The sequence below is a fragment of the Phyllobates terribilis genome, unplaced genomic scaffold, assembly GCF_046119375.1.
Source record: "Phyllobates terribilis strain yellow unplaced genomic scaffold, ASM4611937v1 Scaffold_8__6_contigs__length_399053987, whole genome shotgun sequence".
NCBI lineage: Eukaryota > Metazoa > Chordata > Amphibia > Anura > Dendrobatidae > Phyllobates > Phyllobates terribilis.
Window position 1 is genome coordinate 154,980,560 of NW_027362768.1, and position 14,172 is coordinate 154,994,731.

The following is a 14,172-nucleotide window of genomic DNA, read 5'->3' on the forward strand; positions in this document are numbered from 1 at the left end:
CTATTGCCTTCTGTATTACACTGTCTATTACTGGCTGCAGAATGGGCTAACTGAGAACTCATCAGTGAGCTCATCCCGTCGGACCAATGGGTGAGTTTCTAACTCAAAATGTAACTTTTTTGAGCTTCTTTCGGCTGAGTTATAACCACAGACCCCATTAAAGTTGAAATTAGTTACAGGAAAACATAAAGTCTATAAAAGCTAAACAGTACAACATTTTTAATGGAATCTAATTGCAAAAATGATTTTTAACCCGAAATACATACATTTAATAAAACAAAAGGCCCGATCTATGTTGGCTTATCTACATTTTCATTAAAGTGATTTTATAGAGTATAATTACCTCAGGGTTATCCCACATACTGGGAGACCTGTTCATGCAAAAAAAAAAACCTCAGAAATGCAATGGTGCCTGTCACATCAAAAGACACTGGAGAGGTTTATGATAATTTGACTCAAAATATAAAAAAAGGCTCGATTCATTATATCATCAAGAACAACTCATTTATTGGTTTTGAAAATGATTGAATTTAGCAGATTCCATTATATCATCAAGATAAGATTAGTTTCAACCAGCTACTTGCCATGGTTGCCAGACCCATAAGATCGTCTGATCGCTCAACTGGCATCCATATGCCTTTAATCCCTTTAACTTGGATTCAAATTTTGTTTTGGATTTTATTAATCTTTTATATATTTTTTAATTGGATTTAAAAAAAATAAAATAAAATAAGTAAAAATGTAATTGGTTCTTTAAGTTCACAAATCACTCCCGGCACAGGAGGGTAGAGACGCATACTCTCCTTAATACACATTGCGGTGTAGGGCAGCTTACTCAAGTCTTCCCTGCCTGACAAGAACAAGAAAGAAAAATGATATACACTGCTCAAAAAAATAAAGGGAACACTTAAACAACAGAATATAACTCCAAGTAAATCAAACTTCTGTGAAATCAAACTGTCCACTTAGGAAGCAACACTGATTGACAATCAATTTCACATGCTGTTGTGCAAATGGAATAGACAATAGATGGAAATTATTGGCAATTATCAAGACACCCTTAATAAAGGAGTGGTTCTGCAGGTGGGGACCACATACCACATCTCAGTACCAATGCTTTCTGGCTGATGTTTTGGTCACTTTTGAATGTTGGTTGCTCTTTCACACTTGTGGTAGCATGAGATGGACTCTACAACCCACAGAAGTTGCTCAGGTAGTGCAGCTCATCCAGCATGGCACATCAATGCGAGCTGTGGCAAGAAGGTTTGCTGTGTCTGTCAGCGTAGTGTCCAGAGGCTGGAGATGCTACCAGGAGACAGGCCAGTACACCAGGAGACGTGGAGGGGGCCGTAGGAGGGCAACAACCCAGCAGCAGGACCGCTACCTCTGCCTTTGTACAAGGAGGAAGAGGAGGAGCACTGCCAGAGCCCTGCAAAATGACCTCCAGCAGGCCACAAATGTGCATATGTCTGCACAAACGGTTAGAAACCAACTCCATGAGGGTGGTATGAGGGTCCGACGTCCACAGATGGGGGTTGTGCTCACAGCCCAACACTGTGCAGGAAGCTTGGCATTTGCCACAGAACACCAGGATTGGCAAAGTCGCCACTGGTGCCCTGTGCTCTTCACAGATGAAAGCAGGTTCACACTGAGCACATGTGACAGACGTGACAGAGTCTGGAGACGCCGTGGAGAGTGATCTGCTGCCTGCAACATCCTTCAGCATGACAGGTTTGGCAGTGAGTCAGTAATGGTGTGGCGTGCCATTTCTTTGGAGGGCCGCACAGCCCTCCATGTGCTCGCCAGAGGTAGCCTGACTGCCATTAAGTACCGAGATGAGATCCTCAGACCCCTTGTGAGACCATATGCTGGTGAGGTTGGCCCTGGGTTCCTCCTAATGCAGGACAATGCCAGACCTCATGTGGCTGGAGTGTGTCAGCAGTTCCTGCAAGATGAAGGCGTTGAAGCTATGGACTGGCCCACCCGTTCCCCAGACCTGAATCCGATTGAGCACATCTGGGACATCATGTCTCGCTCCATCCACCAACGTCACGTTGCACCATAGACTGGCCAGGAGTTGGCGGATGCTTTAGTCCAGGTCTGGGAGGAGATCCCACAGGAGACCATCCGAAACCTCATCAGGAGCATGCCCAGGCGTTGTAGGGAGGTCATACAGGCACGTGGAGGCCACACACAATACTGAGCCTCATCAGGAGCATGCCCAGGCGTTGTAGGGAGGTCATACAGGCACGTGGAGGCCACACACAATACTGAGCCTCATCAGGAGCATGCCCAGGTGTTATAGGGAGGTCATACAGGCACGTGGAGGCCACACACAATACTGAGCCGCATTTTGACTTGTTTTAAGGACATTACATCAAAGTTGGATCAGCCTGTAGTGTGTTTTTCCACTTTAATTTTGGGGGTGACTCCAAATCCAGGCCTCCATTGGTTAATAAATTTGATTTCCATTGATGATTTTTGTGTGATTTTGTTGTCAGCACATTCAACTTTGTACAGAACAAAGTATTCAATGAGAATATTTCATTCATTCAGATCTAGGATGTGTTATTTGAGTGTTCCTTTATTTTTTTAAGCAGTGTACATAATATTACCATACATGTAAATGATGTAAAAAAAGCGACGCCCATGAGGAGCTCCTCATTGACTATAGTGGCAAGAAAACTAAAGTCAGGTAAATTCTTGTCAAAACTTTGATTATGAACTTCCCAGAATTGATCCTCCAAAGAAAATGTCCTGCAAAATGATTAAAGGAGACTCCCGGAGACTCAGAAAGCTGAGATATGAGTAGCTGTTTGGTGGGTCTTTTTAAACTATGAAGCTACTGTTGCTGTGACTTTCCCTGTCTAATTAATAGGACGTTTTCCATAATTTATCTTCAAAGGTAATGCTCTACAGCTACATTTGGTTCTAGCAAAATCATGGACTGACCGAAGATCACAATTTATTCCTAGTGAGGGGAAAGTCACTGTTACCTTATGTGGCGCCCCTGCGGGTTCAGTCGCCACAGAGGTACTGCATCTCACCCAGAGCAACCAGGCTCAGCTAGATAATCGGAGGCTGCTGTACTTGCAAGGTGCAGCGGCCAACCACCACAATTACATCGCCGAAAAGGTGTCCGCGTAGGATCCAGGGGACTGCACGTCGCCCGACAAGATCCGAGGCTACTGACTTGGGACACTGATTGTGAGGCGCAGAGCAGGAGGGCGAGAGCCAGCTCAGGGAAGATGACCGAGAAAGGAACATAGAACGGGGTCCCATTTAAGTACTCCTGAGATATTTGAGAGTTTGAGGAAACCCTTCCCTAGTGGACACAGGACGACGTGGGAGGTTACACACTGGTCCTGGTAACCTGGAGTCTTGCACAACCGTGAGTAAAACCTGAAGACTGCACCCCACTGTGTCCTGGAATTATTGCTGCGCCATCACCAGCCCTGCACTACACAGCACAGCAACATCTACCTCATACAAATCATCTACACTGCCCTGGAGCTTAGCTCTGCCTGTGGAGAGCTGAACCAACTCTGCTGGGTCACCATCAGCTCCAGAGGATCTTCACTGCAGTGGCGGCCCCATATAGCCGCATACCACAGGTGGCGTCATGAACATTATTATCCAAAAAACTTTATTCCCCTTTTACTTTTCCCCTTTTATTGACCGCCCTGGGTCACGGACCGGGTCACTGCCACTGTGACATACCCCAGCATCGACTGGCCCAGCTGCCGAGTACCCCACAGCCCAGGGGGTGCGTCACTTGTAAGGACCAAAAGAGTTAGGACCACTTTGTGAATCTAATATTCATTGCACCACTTTTTCACAATTTGCTCAATTGTGGGAAACTATGAGATTTACAATGGATTATACTCACTCGGGAGAATAGGTAACACACTAAAAACTATAACTGACCCTGCCTGTTCCAGTACAGACTAGAGATCCTGACCCCGCAGTGCCTAGTGGTTCCTGTGAGAGCTGAGATAGCCCTAACCACAGACTAGACAATAGCAACTCAGACCTATGCTGTCTGAAAGGCCATCGAGCGCTTCACGTTCCTCCTAAAGAACTGGAGGGCAGAGCAGTGTGCAAATTACCTACGGAAGGGAAAGTGCGCTGGAATAGAGAAAGATCCCAGAGTGATTAAAACAAACCACGAAATGCAAAATAAAGGATTATGTACGTACTTAGAGAGAATATGCGGCCTACTTTGTAAAACGAAACAGAAGATAGGTGCAGGGTAAAGAACAAAAACTGCAGAGAGGTAAACCCTAGCTGGTCTTTCACTGACTGGCTTATGGTAAAGCAGTATGGGTGGACATCCAAATGAGACGATCACCAGCAGGAAATACCAGCAGGGGGAATGTATATACAGCTGCACCCAAAAAGTGATAGGACAGATAAATGAGTAAATGAAAACACCTGTTACCCTAAAAAGACTAAAGCAAGGATATCAGAAACTAAACACCAGGAGAAAAAGTGTATCTGATGTGGCTCGGCGGACAGGGAAGCCGACCACAAAGCACAGGTTCAAGGGTTCAAACCCGGGATCTACAACCAACATCATCTAATTTCTTTGTTGCATTTTCTATATAGACTGAGTAGTAATCTAAACATAGGCACATAAAATGGTACAAGGGGCTCATTACTGCAACCAGCAGGGGCATAACTACAATAGATGCTGGAGTTGCAATCGCACCCAGGCCTTGGAGCCCAAGGTGCTCCAAAAGTCTCTTTAACCTAAATGAAAAGACCAACACTGTTAAAGACTTGCAATAATTGGGAGCAATAATTTGGAGCTTTTGCATTGGGGCCCATGAGCTTCATGTTACACCACTGGCAACCAGGATATAATATATAGAGAGTTATTACCACTCGACTGTGGTCTGATCTCCCAGGACCTCTCTGATTTCCTCCCGGCATTTCTCCTGGTGCTCGGGGTATTTAGCCATACAGTATAATGTCCAGGAGACGCCACTGGCTGTTGTGTCGTGTCCTTCAAACATGAACGTGTCGACCTCTGCCCGCAGATCTTCATCAGATAGACCCTGACCATTTTCATCCTGATAAATACAGACACATCTCTGTTACTGGAAATGTTTGGATAATATTTAAAGGGATTGTCCATGGGTGGAGCAAATTCCTTCTCTACTTTAACACAAGATGAGTAGAACTTCTTGTGAGTTTTATAACACTGCTAAAACATTACATATTTTTTTAGAATAATTGACACCATCTTATCTTACGTTATACTAACCCAAATAGAGGTACAAGGTAGGGACCGGAGCGTTACCTTTTCCCCTGGACTCTGTTTTGTGCATGAAATATGTTGCTGTGTTTTACTGTCTGCTACCTAATGCATTGTGCTATGTGAAAATACATATTTTTGTGAGATTGTGGCTTATCCAAGTTCTGGGTCAGTTTGTGATACTTTTTTGCTCAGAGTTGGGATGGAGGTTAGTGATGAGCGAGCATGTTCTGTTAACCCTTTCGGCGAGCATGATCGGGTGCTCGCCAAGTATCTTCAGCGTGCTCAGGTGTTATGTTTTAGTCATGCCGTGTGCATGATTTGCGACTGTTTGACAGCTTTAATACATGTGAGGAGTGCCTAAGAAACAGGCATTCCTCACATATGTTAAAGCTGTCAAACAGTCGCAAATCATGTGCACTCAAACATAACACCCGAGCATGCTGAAGATACTCGGAAAACACCCGAGCATGCTCTTAAATCTTGAGTAACGAGCATGCTTGCTCATCACTAATGGAGATGTCTTATTTATTGGTCTGCTGGAAATTTCATGTGGTGGGGTGAAAAAGCTCTGGTGGTCTTTCACTATCCCATTCAAATAATGTGAAACTGAATTGATTCCCAATATGTGTTCAATATTGGAGTAGAGAGCATGTACGTCTAAGGTTATGAGCATGTAATCTTCTTCCCATGCAAAATTTTCACATTCTTTTATTAATTGACTGGAGTCTAGGAGAAAAGAGGGTAATTTTCTAACTAGATCCTGTAAGTGCAGATCGATGTAATGTGACAGTTTCACATTATTTGAATGGGATAGTAGATATGCCAGAAAATCAGAGACGATTTTTAATAATGGGTCTAAAATTTATATTGGAACATAACCTTTTCACTTTCCAGGGGCAATTGTATATACAGCGGCTTGGCACAGCGATGGGGACTCGGGTAGCCCCAAGTTTTGCAAATCTTTTCATGGGATGCTTCGAGTCCTCATCGCCCTTGTGTCAGCGCCCCCACTGTAACAACATATTATATTATCGTCGCTATATTGACGATCTAATCATTTTTTGGAAAGGTACTGAGGTTGAAGCTCGAGAATTCATCACGACATTAAATAGGAATGACTGGGGGATCACGTTTTCTGCACAGGTCAATAAAGAAAAAATAAATTTCCTCGATTTAGAAATATCCCATAAAAATAAAAAAATCAGCACGAAAACGTACTTTAAGAAAACTGATACTAATGGCTTCCTTGATTTTCGGAGCGCACACCATCAAAAATGGAAGCAAAACATTCCTTATAGCCAATTTCGTCGAATTAGGAGAAATAATACAAATAAAGAAGATTATGTGGAACAATCAAAAATTCTGATCAATAGGTTTACAGATAAGAAATATCCAAAACGATTAATTATGGCAGCATACAGAACTAATCTAGCAAGAACTCAGCAGGAGTGCTTATCTAGAGAGAATAACAAAAATAAGGATGTGGAGGAGGGGATAACGAAGGAAGGAGGAGAAAAGCCCAAGCAGATAATTAACAAGAATAAGGAAAGAAAAAAAGATGGGTGGCAGTATAACTTTATTACCGCTTTCAATCGTAGTAATACGGAGATAAGAAACATTTTAAATAAATACTGGTACTTGTTGAAAAAGGATACATTTTTGAAAAAACTTCTACCAGAGAGACCCAATATTACCTTTCGTAGGGGCCAAACAGTGAAGGGTATAATTGCCCCTAGTAATCTCAGAATGACCAAAGATGGGGAACAGGAATGTATTAAGAAAAAAGAAAAAACTAGGACAAATAAAACGGATGCTTTCAAATCGGGGGTCCATCGATGTGGCTCCCGAAAATGTTGTACCTGCAAAATCATCAATCATATGACTCAGTACATTACATCGTACAGTACGGGTGAAACTATAGCAATCACACAAAAATTAACATGTGATAGTGATTTTGTAATATATGTCATTACCTGTACCTGTGGCCTGCAATACGTGGGTCGGACCATCCAGTCCCTACGATCCCGTATGAATGGCCACAGGCACAATACCAAAAATGGGTTTTTAAAACAGAGCTTATCTCGGCACTTATGTTTGAAGCAAAATAAAATATTTAATATTTCCGCGACCCCGTTGGAGCAAATACCTGAGAATTGTACTAATAGGGTACAAAATTTAAACCGGAAAGAATCATATTGGATCTTCCGTCTGGGTACATTATACCCAGATGGATTAAATGATATTATAGAGGGTATTTGACATGCAAATGTCGACAGGTATGCATGTGCATGCATATATATATATATGTGTGTGTATATATTTTTTCGTGTGTATATATGCATATATGCATGTATGTGTATATGTGTATATATATATATATATATATATATATATGTGTGTATATATATATATATATTTTTTTATATATATATATATTTTTTTTTTATTATTATTTTTTTATATATATATATAGTTTTTTTTCTTACTAAATTGTATTTGATAATGGTTTTAATATGAAGAAAGAAAAGGTTTTAAATTTTGTCATAATGTACATTTTTGCAGGATTTTACATTTCTGTATGAAATCACACTTTTAGTATGTTCAATAACATTTTAGAAGACATTTTATATATGGTAAAATTATAATTATATTTATAGTGTTTTTAGAAAAGAAAATGCTTTCTGTGTGAAGGAAGGAAGGAAAGGAGGAAAAAAAAGAAAAAATTTGTGTGTAAAAAAATTTTTTTTTTAAAACTGTATGAAAGTCATTTAGTATATGGGTTTTGTTAGATTCCTCAGAGTGCAAAATCCTGCATATCTGAGTATCTGGGTGTGTCTGAAAAACAGATCTTTCAGTCTCCACCCAAAATGACAAGCAGGGATATCTGCTATAAAATGTGGGTAGATAGATCTGTTTATATGCATGATGTTATACCTGAGGAAGACTCAAAGAAGTCGAAACCGGTTGTATTTTAGTTTGAAATAAAAATTCTTTGAATCCGAATATCAAGTTCCATCATCATCCTTCAGGAGCGCATATTGCTGGGAAAAAACATTTACTAAGAGAAGGTTGGTAGAGAGCAGAGAGATTGAGCTCTGAAAAGTTTTGTAAATCACTCAGTGAGATAAAGGACTTACAGACACTCTGTATCAGCAAAATGAATATTCCCTGGATATATAATAAATTATATATGGATTATTTCAGTACCTTGCCACACATAAGAATGTCCAGAAAGTCCAAATGTCTCTGCTTGATCTTCTCCAGCTCTGTCTCCTGTTTTAGTGATTCTTTCCTCAGTTTGATCACATTCTCTGTACAGAACAAATATAATATAAATATTACATTTATAATTCAATGTGTTACAGTTGTTTTCATGCAGTTATCTCCCAGGCTGCCAGCTTTATGAGTTTCTATTAAAAAAAAAAAGTAGAGGAGAAGTTAGCTACTTCCTCACCTGATATCTACATTGAACTTTTTCTGCTTTTTCTATTAAAGGAGTTTAAAGAGGTTTTATTAGACTTTAAACTGTATATATAAACAACTTAGTGTGGCCGCCTTTTTTGTTTCAAGGGGATCTGTCGCTAGATTTCACAACACAAAATGCATGCACTATTAAATAGATCTGTGAGATTTGGTGACACTGGTGTACTTACTGTGAAAATCCATGTCAAAGTGGTTGTAAAATCATCAAATTAAAATAAGGATTTTAGGAGCACCCTCAACCATCTGATATTGATGACTTGACCTAAGAATACGTCATTATTATTATGGTGTACTTTTTATTTAAGCAACACTGTCTGTCATTTAATCTGCTGTCTCTGATCAGCTCCTCTCAGCTTATTTATGATCACATGAAAGTTCAGCTGTGATGTTGTCTGTGGTCATGAATCTGCACAGAGGAGTTCAACAAAAGACAGATAAAAGAATGACAAACTCTCTGTCATAATGAGTGTGACATGCAGAAGTAGAGCTGTTGCTTCAAAAGCATCCAGCAACTATTAGAAGTAACACAAGCATAGGAGACAGGAAGTGTTGTGCTCCAGAAGCATCCAGAAACTAGAGGGGTTAACACAGTCACAGGAGACAGGGAGTCTTTTAGCAGAGCCCCAGGGGGATTGTGGGGAACTTGTTATGGTAGTCTGGCTGAAGCCAAAGAGAAAGGTGGTGTGTTATCTGTATTTGACAGAAGGCAACTTAACAGGATTTAGATTAGGAGAGAAACTAAACACAGGTCAGATAAACTCCCTGAACTAACAGTGGAAAGTATTATTGGGCGGAAAGATAAGGACTGGAAGGAATTGTGTCACAGGGATCATCTATCGTGTGCCTGAGAGAAGTTGCAGCCTATGGTCGCCCAGAATAACGGTTCCTCTAGGATTCCAAAGAATTCAAATCCATCTTGCCCTATCTGAACCGAGTGGCGTGCGTGTAACATTGGTGGCCCATATGGGGAATCCTGAGTAAGAATTAGAGTGTAGAGCAAGAAGAGGAAAAGTGTCTGGAAAAACACAGCAGCACAGCACCTCAATTCAACTCTGCTACACCAGTTAAAGGGGACTAGCCCTAAAGAAAACTCACTAGCAGCAATGAATGTTGAAATACAAATGGATATAATTAGTGAGCTGCTTCTTTAGTTAACCTGTGAAGAATTGAGAACAGTAGCAGAACATATAAAGATGTCAGAAGAACAGATTTCTAAAGCACACAACCGCAGGCAACTGTTAGCTGCCATTAATGCAAAAATGGATGAGCTCGGGGAGGAAGAAGCTGAAGACATCATGGGGACGTTCCTCCAGGAGCTAACACAGTTTCTAACCAAGTTGAAGTTGGAGGATGGAGGGGAGGCACCATTACCAAAAGCGAGAATCTCCATCCGCAGAAAGAACTACAGGAATGGAAAGAACAATTCAAAGCCCTAACAACAGCCCTGCAGGAATCAACCAAAACATCTGAACGGGTCACAGACTCAGACAGAACCTTTACCCTGCTTTGGTTAGATAAATCAGGAAGACAGTCCTCTCTAACACCACAAATCACCATAAGGAAAGAATTCAAGATCCTGGGACAGATTGGAGAGTGTGAACAGAAAGAGAAACTGTCTTATATGAACTTGTTGCACCAGATGCAGGCTTAGAGAAAGGCTACCAGCCAGATGAGATCGTTGAGGGGGTGGTGAAAGTGATCAGCCCAGGACTGAACCTCCGTAGTATGCTGAAGTTGATTTTAAAAGGGCACTATAAAGAAAAGAGTAATACAGAATTGTTCCCCCGACTCATTAACCTCTCACAGAAAAATAATGAATCACCCCAAAGTTTCTTGTTCAGAGCAATTGAACTGAAGGAAGGATAGACTGTTTTTTGCATCCAGAGATGTAGAAGCGGAGGAGAAGTTTGATGCTGGACTAATCCATAAGAAGTTCTTGAGATCATTGGGAAAGGGGTTAATCAGCAAAGACATCAAGTTGCAGCTGAAACAGTACCTAGAAGATCCTAGCATTCTGGACGAAGTCCTAATTGAAAAAATGAATGAGGCAGCTAGTTTGGAGCCAGAGAGCGAACAGAAGTTAAAGAAAGGCTCTGCTCCTAAAATCACCAAAATGAATCAGCTGAACTTGGAGATCCCCGGTGGCCAGTCTGAAAATCATCATGGAGACCCTCCAGTGCCACCTTCAAGAGGGAACCTTAAATCACCACCAAAAGAGAGGACCGCCAGCGCTGACTGCGAGCCGAGTTGATTGAGATGAAAAAGTTGATTCGTTCCATGCCAGAACCGGTATCCCTCAGACCCAGCAGTGGGTTTCAAAACAGAAGATACCCGGCTTGTGAAGCGTTCTGTTCATCAAATCAGAGTACAGTGTGTGTCCATTGTCTAAGATTTGGTGAGGAAGGACATTATGCCAAGGAATGCCAATGGTCATGGTCGATTGAGTTAAAAGACAGGAGGTTGCCAGTGCGGGGCGACTGGTAACCGTGACACGGAGGGGTTTCCCAGAAGCAAATCCAAATCTCATCAAACTCCAGAACGGCCCATGAGGTAAAATGGCTGTGTCAGTACTATCCCCAAGTGTGTTCCCGTCTACAACAGCTGCAAGAGAGACAGGGGCATCAGTTACTTAATGCCCAGTGCGGAGGTCAAACGATGTACCCCTGGGAGGAGGATTCCTCAGTCAGTAAAGATAGCCTCATCAGCCTAATCGATGAAAGGTGCTTTATACAGTGCCAGCTAGATGGACTCCTGGTAAAACACTGTGGGACACAGGAGCCCAAGTGAGCCTTTTAAATGAAGAATGGAGAAGGTGCTACCTGCCACATACCTGCCTTCGGTCGTTAAAAGAACTCCTAGGACAAGTGAGACTCCATGGCAAAGCTGTCAACCAGACCGAAATCCCTTTCATAGGCTGGGTGGAAGTTTCTTTCCAACTGAGGGCCACAAAGAACAGCAACACCATTGAGCTTTTGGTCCCCTTCTCGGGACCAGTGATCAGAACGTGGCAGAGGATCCTATCCTGGGTTATAATGTAATCTGTGAGGTCATCACAAAACACAAGTCAGGGATGCTGGTGGTGGATGCAATTGCCACATCACTTACGATGCCCAAAGCCGTGGCGGAAAACGTGACTTATAGAGTAAAGAAAGCACAGAATACAATGGACCTAAAAGAAGTCAAGGAAGGCTGGCGCCCAACCATCATCCCTGCAAACCAAGTGGTGGGGGTGAGGTGTGGAATCCGAGTAGAAACGGGAAGAAAAGTCCAGAAAAGACTGTTCGTGCCAAAAGACTCCTCAGAACTTCCGGAAGGCCTAGTTCAAGGTGACACTGTGCTTACGATTCCTACTTGTGGGTTTGTTCCAGTGAAAGTACCTGTGATGAATACAACGAAACACGAAATTAGACTGGATCCAAAGACTGTGTTAGATCAAATTGAAACCGTTAAAACGGTATATCCAGCCAGTGTGAGACCTGCCCAGGGGTCTACCGTGAATTCAGTCTCCCCACCAAGGAACAGGAGTTGCCCAGGGGAGGAAATTGCACGACCCACCTCAGGGTCCTGGGATCCCCCAGTATCCCTGGAACACTTGTGTGCTGAAGATATAGCGATAGCAAAACAGACGCTGAGAGAAGAGTGTCATGCATTGTCTAAAGATGACTCTGATATAGGCTGTATCCCATTGTTGCAATTGAAAATCAATTTATAAGACACGACCCCCGTAACCAGAAATTACATGTCTGTGTCGAAACTATTACACGGTGAAGTGAAAGAATATTTACAAGATCTAATCAACAGAGGTTGGGTCCAAAAGTCGAAGTCGTCTTATTCCTGTCCTATTGTTTGTGTTAGGAAGAAGGACGGTACGTTGAGACTCTGCTGTGAGCACCGGGAACTATACCGAAAGTCAGTACCTGATCGGCATCCGATACCAAAGATTCAAGATATGCTGGATTGCCTATTAGGAAGTACCTGGTTCTCTCTCCTCGATCAGGGTAAAGCATACCATCAAGGGTTTGTTGAAGAGTCCAGTAGACCCTTGACAGCATTCCTCACACTGTGGGGGTTATATGAGTGGATCCGCATAGCGTTTGGGCTCAGTTCAGCTCCAGCAGAATTTCAGAGGAGCATAGATCTGTTTGGAAGGATTGAGGGACGATATCTGCCAGCCGTACTTGGATGACAATCTAGTACACAGCAAAACCTTCCGGGAGCATGTTGAACACGTGAGCACCGTATTACCGCGGTATCAACAACACGGAGTTAAGACCCAAAAGAAGTGTGAACTGGTCAATTTGCTTGAGGACTTCAAAAGGGCCGATGAACCGTGGGCCCAACTTATAGGAGGGTATTTTGAGACGAACATGTTTGGAGGAGAGCCAAACCTTGTCTCCCGGACCGAATTGAGGTGGATCCAGACGTCTCTTATCAGCATGCTTCTTCATCCGCTTGGAGGATTGAAGAAGTGCGGATCTAGTGTCCTTCCAAATAGTGGAAAATTCGCTGATCAGAGACTCCGCAGCCGGGTTGTCCACTGAAGCGGAAACGGGAAACGGAATCCGGGGATGTTGTCCATAGACCACAAAGAACGGGGACTTGGAAGAAGATTCGCTCTCATGGTTGTTGTAGGAGAACTCGGCCCATGGTAGGAGCTCCACCCAATCGGTATGGTGAGCGTTGACGAAGTGCCGGAGGTAGGTGGTAAAGATCTGGTTGATACGCTCCACTTGGCCATTGGACTGCGGATGGTAAGCGGAGGAAAAATCCAGAGTGACATCCAGAAGCTTACACGTAGCTCTCCAGAAGCGCGAAGTGAACTGGACCACTCGATCAGACACAATGTGGAGAGGGAGGCCGTGGAGACGAAAGATGTGATGGATGAAGTCCTTAGCCAGCACGGATGCAGACGGGAGACCAGGCAGAGAGACGAAGTGGGCCATTTTAGAAAAGTGGTCAGCGACCACCCAAATGATAGTACAACCGGCGGAAACAGGGAGATCAGTAATAAAGTCCATAGCAATGTGTTGCCACAGGGCAGCAGATATGGGAAGAGGCAGGAGATGGCTGGCAGGAAGATGTCTGGGAACCTTGTTGCGGGCACAGGATGAACAGGCCGTGACGAAGTCTACCACATCCTGGCGCAGGGTAGGCCACCAGTAATGCCAGGTAATGAGCAGGAAGGTCTTCGTCTGGCCAGCATGGCCGGCTAGTTTGGATGAATGACACCAGCGAAGAACTTTCTTACGATCCGGAACCGCTGCAAACGTCTTACCGGGTGGGAGACGAGACAGATCCAAGGGGGCCACATTCATCACTTTGGAGGGCTCGATGATATGCATAGGCTCCTCCTCTTGATCGAAAGACAGGAAGAATTGGGACAAGGCGTCTGCTTTAACGTTCTTGTCCGCCGGGCGGTAATGTAG

The 14,172-nt window shown here is 43.1% G+C and overlaps 1 pseudogene; it reads right to left on the reverse strand.

Annotated features, from left to right (window-relative positions):
* Positions 1-14,172, reverse strand: part of LOC141157703 (cytochrome P450 4B1-like) — a 64,380-nt pseudogene that overhangs the window by 26,893 nt on the left and 23,315 nt on the right.